The sequence below is a fragment of the Tamandua tetradactyla genome, chromosome 3 (genome assembly GCF_023851605.1).
Source record: "Tamandua tetradactyla isolate mTamTet1 chromosome 3, mTamTet1.pri, whole genome shotgun sequence".
Lineage (NCBI taxonomy): Eukaryota > Metazoa > Chordata > Mammalia > Pilosa > Myrmecophagidae > Tamandua > Tamandua tetradactyla.
In genome coordinates this window covers 203,636,055-203,642,344 of record NC_135329.1, presented here as the reverse complement: position 1 = coordinate 203,642,344, position 6,290 = coordinate 203,636,055, and the positions used below count along the sequence as shown (strand labels likewise).

At 37.3% G+C, this 6,290-nt stretch overlaps 1 pseudogene; it reads right to left on the bottom strand.

Moving 5' to 3' along the window:
* Positions 1–1,905: 1,905 nt before the first annotated feature.
* LOC143676605 (mitochondrial nicotinamide adenine dinucleotide transporter SLC25A51-like) lies at positions 1,906–2,828 on the bottom strand (annotated as a pseudogene).
* Positions 2,829–6,290: the final 3,462 nt, after the last annotated feature.

Genomic DNA, 6,290 nt, shown 5'->3' with positions numbered 1-6,290 from the left:
GAGATGTGACTCACCCAATTGTGGGTATTAACCTTTGATTAGAGGGAGATGTGTCTCCACCCATTCCGGATGGATCTTGATTAGTTTACTGGAATTTTTAAAAGAGGAAGCATTTTGGAGAGCCACAGAGCCAGAGAGCCCAGGCAGCCAGAGGCCTTTGGAGCTGAAGAAGGAATACACCCCCGGGGAACTTCTTGAAGCAAGAAGCCTGGAGAAAAAGCCAGCAGAGGTAGCCATGTTGGCCTTGTGCCCTTCCAGTTGAGAGAGAAACCCTGAACTTCATCTCCTTTCTTAAGTGAAGTAACCTCTTGTTAATGCCTTAATTTGGACATTTTTATAAATTTACTTTATTGGGACATTTTCACAACCTTAGAACTGTAAACTTGCAACTTAATAAATTCCCCCTTTTAAAAGCCATTCTATTTCTAGTATATTGCATTCCAGCAGCTAGCAAACTAGAACAGGGACTAAACTGTCCATTCTATTGATAACAATGGAACGTCTCATACAGGACTGAAAGTCTCCCTGGCATTGTGGAATGTGAATCCCAGGCACAAGCCTGGCCCTGGCACCCTGGTATCCACAATACCTTCCTGACCAAGAGAGGAAAAAGAATGGTAACTACATAAGATATCAGTAGCTAGAGAGTTCCAATAGAACAGATGTTATTCTGGAGCTACTCTTGGCACAAGCATCAGCTAGATATTGCTATTTACCATGGTTTGCCAACCCCCAATCAAAACCATTCCTGCCAACCCTGAAGAACACCTAAGGTTCTACCTGAGATACTACAAAGGTTCCATGCCCTATGATTACTTTTCAGAAACCTAGAACTCCAGATGGATTTCTAGGCTAGATAAGTCCTGAAACACAGAGAGGCCAACCACTCCAGAGCATCAACTAGTTCCATCCCCCTGCCCTATATTATCAAAAGCCCAGTCCAACATGAAAAAGCTAGAATGGGCATAGCTCAAATACCCCTAACAATTGGGAGAAAGCTAAAAGGAAAAGGTGGAGTTATAGCAGAGAAGATAGAATTAAACAAATGAGTGTGACTGCTGAATCATTACATTGATATTCCTTTCAGTCACCACTGTCTTGGCACAGCTAGAAGGAAAAATTGTAAATTGTGAACTATAACCCATACCAAACTCTGAAATCTGTTCTATAATTACTTGTTACAATGCACTTTGAAATTTGTGTTTTTTGTATATTTATTATATTTCCAAATTAAGTAAATAAGTAAATAAATATGTGGAAAATCTCCTTAAGGACTGAAGACTTAGGATAACTCATCCCTTTCAAACTTATAAAACAAAACAGACGCATCTTTCATTAGGTGCTTGATTTTATCATATATAAATAGAAACACTCAGGATAATATTTCATTAGGTGCTTGATTTTATCATATATAAATAGAAACACTCAGGATAATATCCCAATTGGTGCTATTTTCAAAACTAAGGTAAGTTATTTATCACGAAAAGCCTTTACCTAAAAAGCTTCTTCTTCTCTGTTTTGCTATGTTCTAATATGTTTGTGCTCAACTTTAATGAAGACTATGCGCTGTAATGCCTCTCAAAAACATACATGCAAAAAATAAGGTAACAAAAGTAAACCTAAGAAGTCATGGGACTATGATAGCCTCCTCTGGCTTTCCATACAGAAGTTCACAGTGTTTTCAGAAAAAGAATCATCTTGATAAGCAGGTTTCTTGTCAAAGGTCATCAGATAAACAGCTGTTAATCAGACCATTAGCCTGAAGCTCTTGGGCAGTGTTTTAAAAATGTAATTTAATTTTCCTAATGAAACCTTTTATTCTGTTGTCGATGGTACCTAAAGAAAACAGCTTTGCCCATAGTTCATGTACCCTGGACATCTGATACCAATTTGTATGTAGGCATTTTTGGTTGATAGATAACACTAAACTAATGATTTCTTTCATATAACCCTTAACATAAACTCATAAGTCCCATTGATTATGCTACAAGGTATGCTGGACTGATGGTAATTCACATGGGCACCTGTGAAAGGGTTTGTCAGTTTCCTGTCCCATTGTAGCTAGATATTTTGGAAAGCCTTAGGGAAAGATTGGAACTCCCCACCAATCTGAGGCTTCATGTAAGTTTTTACAACATTAAGTTGAAAAAACAAGAATCCCAACGTAGCACCCAGTGGTGTCCACAGATAAAATCATTGACCAAATGAGTTAATGATTTTATCTATCTATGGATAAGACTCACAGTGAGTCTTCCAGTAGGCAAATACTCCTTAGGGGACCATGAAGGCAAAAAAAAAAAAAGAACACTGCTGAATCCATTACAGAAAAGAATGGGCATGAAGTTTCTAGAATACTCTCCAGTTCTATGGGATTTCAGTGCCCTGAAAGCCTGATAAGCATTTGTAAATTTGTCTTGATGCCTGTGGTCTTGAACCAATGTTTGAACTCTTTCAAATGGAGTGAAAAGTGCTTCTATTGTCCCCTTGGGTACTGCCACCACACTACTGACATGCTCACGGAGAAGGCAAGTAAAATCCTCAATACAGCCAAACATAAGGGTCAGCATAGCTATTTTCTGTATTAGAAGTTTCAGGACCCATCACTCCCCCACCAAAGCATTGCAGCCTGAGTTTTGATTCCATACAGCTGTTGCTGAAAGAGGACTTTCTGAACAGAAAAAGTGATTGCTGTATTGTTGAAAGCTGTTCAGCAGCCACACAAGTACTGCTTCATTTCACAAACATTTGTAATGTGAGGTAGGTGATACATCTTGTATTGATGATGATATTATCAGAGGCCTCTTTTCATGGACTTCTGAATCTATCATGTTGCTTAAGAACTTTCTCCTTCATGAAGGATAATTTTTTAACCTGTAACACCATCTGGGCCTGACAGCAGCTTCTTCTGTTCTCTCTTTTTTTTTCTTAATTATTTTTTAAGCAGTTTCACTAGATAAATTCACATATCATGTATTCCATCTAAAGTGTACAATCAATGTCATATAGTATTTCCATGTGGCAAAACTGCTACCAAGTATATAACCAGGAAGACTGAAAGCAGGGACTTGAGCAGACATTTGCACACCAATGTTCCCAGCAGCACTACTCACAATTGCCAAAAGATGGAAACAACCCAAGTGTCATTAAGCAATTAATGAATTAACAATATGTGGTATATACATATAACAAAATATATTCAGCTGTAAAAAGAAATGAAGTGCAATAATAAGGATGAACCCTGAGGGCATTATACTGAGTGAAATAAGATGGACACGAAAGGACAAATATAGCATGATCTCATTGTTATGAACTAATTATAATAAGCAAGCTCATAGAGTTAGAATCTAGAACACAGGTTACCAGGTAATACACTGATTGGGGTTAGAGGGTTAAGACTTAAGTATCAGCTAAGCTTTAATCTTTTTAGCTTTATTTCTATTTAGGCTAATGGAAAATGTTTGGAAATGGATGGCAGCTTTTGTAGCATATTACTGTGAGTGTAATCAATAGCACTGAACTATAGAGGTGAATGTGATTAAAAGAGGAAATCTTAGGATGTATATATTACCAGAATAAAAATTAAAAGATAAAACATAGGACTATATAGCACAATGATCCCTATTATAGATGATGGAGAAGAGGCAATAGTATAACTGTAAGAATGTTAGTGATCAATGAAAGGGAGAGGTAAGGAGTATGGAATGTATGAATGTTTTCCTGTTTTCTTTTTATTTCTTTTTCTGAATTGAGGCAAATGTTCTAAGAAATAATCATGATGATGAATATACAACTATGTGATGATATTGTGAATTACTGATTCTATATCAAGAATGGAATGATCATATAGTAAGAATGTTTGTATGTTTTATGTTGAATAATAAAAAAAATTTTAAAGATAAGATAAGAAAAGAAGAGGAATATGGACTAATATAATTGTATTAAATCTCCAGAAGAAAGGAAAAATGAATGAATAAAAATTTTGTACCTGAAAAAAAATAATAATGTTATTTCATGATGTTCTAGTTTGCTAGAGATTCTGAAATGCTGGAACCATAAAATGGGATGGCTCTTAACAATGGGAATTTATTTGTTTACAAGCTTATAGTTCTGAAGCCATGAAAATGTCTTAATCAAGGCACCGTCAAGGCAATGCGTTCTTCCTAAAGACCTGCTGTCCGCAATCCCAGACTCTTCGGTCATGTGGCAAGGCACAAGGCAGTGTCTACTGGTCTCTCCCTTCTCTTCTGGGTTTCCTTCCTTCAGCTTTATGCTTCCCTGGCTTTCTCTCTCTGTATCTGAATTTCATTCTGTTATAAAAGACTCCAGTAAGTGGTCTAAGACCAACCCTGAGCCACACTTTAACTGAAATAACCTAATCGAAAGGTCCTACTTTCAACAGATTACAACCACAGGAATGGATAGCTTTAAAACATGATTTTCTGGGTCTGTACGGTTTCAAACCATCACACGTGGGTTATAAAAAAATTATGACATGGTGGTAATAATAGGTTGGTAATAATAGGTTGGGAAAAACTTCATCTAATGAAAATAATGGATGATAGAACGAATTTAATAGTCTTTCACCAGTTGTTTTATAAACTCACAACTTTTCTAACCAAAAAAAAAAAAAAGAGAACAAAATAAATTTGAAGAAAATAAAAAAGAAACAAAATTCCATTCAAGGAAGGAATTGGGGGTGTGACGATGACTCAGTGGCAGAATTGTTGCCAGCCATGCCAGAGACTCAGGTTCGATTCCTGGTGCCTACCCATGCAAAAATAAATAAATATATAAGAAGGAAACAGATAAATTAGGGTCAATTATAATAACTGCTTCCTAATATCAGATTTTCTTCAATCGGCCAACTTTTTTCCATGCCTCATCCAACCATACAAATAGATTTTCACACAAATTACTGCAACCACATTACTTGATTATTGACCAAGGAGCCCTGCATTCTTATATTAGATAATCCATCCAAGTAAGTGTGGACACAATGCACAGCATTTTCACTGGGCCTCCTAGCAGCATGACACAAGTGACCACTGTGTCCTCCCTCATGAATTTTCCCCTGGCTTCCAGGACAACTTCCTTGCTGATGTTTCTTTATCCTCCTTTGCTTCTCCTCAGCCTCCTTTGTAAGTTCTTTCTCAAAGTTGAAGCCCCAGACCTCAGTCCCTGGTCATCTTCTGTAATGTTCTATGCTCCTTTTTGGTTTCTACTCACTCTTTTTCTTCCCATAGCACTTATCATTTTGTAACATACTACAATACTTATGGATTTATCATGTTTCCTGCTTTGTCTTCCCTCTGCTTCCCTCCACTCCAGGCTACAATGTAGAAATTCTCCAAAGTAGACCTTTAACCCTATTCACTTAGAACAGTGGTTGGCAAATAGTAGAGGCTCATTAAACAACTTATTAATGAACAATGGATTTTTTAAACTCTCTTTTATGGTGGAAAATGTCAAATTTATACAAAAGTGGAGAGTAGTATAAGAAATTGCTACGACCCTGACCAGGTCAACAACGATCAACATGTGTTCAGTCTCTTGTCATCTGTACCCCCTACTCTCAATCGTTCAACCATTGATTGTATTGACTAAAATCCATGTGACAAACCATCTCATGGACTAATCTTTCTGTTTGTGTTTATGTGAATGAATGAATTCCTCTTCATCTCTCTAGTTTAAACTATGGCCATCAGCTGTCAGAGGAACAGAGAAGTAAACATTTCTAGGTTCAGTTTCAGATGTCTCTCAGGGAAAGGTGTTAGTTGTGCATGGAATCACAAAAGCTGGCCGTGCTCTCTCAAGCCCTTTCAGAGAGGAGTCCTCACAAAGAGCACAGCTGTTCTGGAAAAAGCCACATCAGTGGGGCATATTAAAGGAAGTAGGGGCTTTGGAACCAGATCTTTAGAGGTTTGGATTCCAGCTCTATGACATGCTTAGTGGATGATCTTGGGAATTTGTAAGCACAAGGAAGTTTGCTTAGATCCTTTCATCGAGCAAGACAGTTTAGGAATCTGGGCTGACTCAAGTTCCTCCATCAATAAACATTAGGGGCTGTCTTTCATGATCATGAGACTCTAAAGCCAAGAAACAGGATTATGGGATACAGATGGGAGCCAGTCAAAGGTTTTTACAATCACAAGATAAAGGCTATATAATTATGCAATCATTATTAAAGATTAAGGCCGCTGGGTCAGAGCTCAGCAATCTCAGGCACTTCCCTGTGGTCATTTTACAATATACGAGAAAGTAAGAAAAGCCTCTCTATATTGATTCAGTAA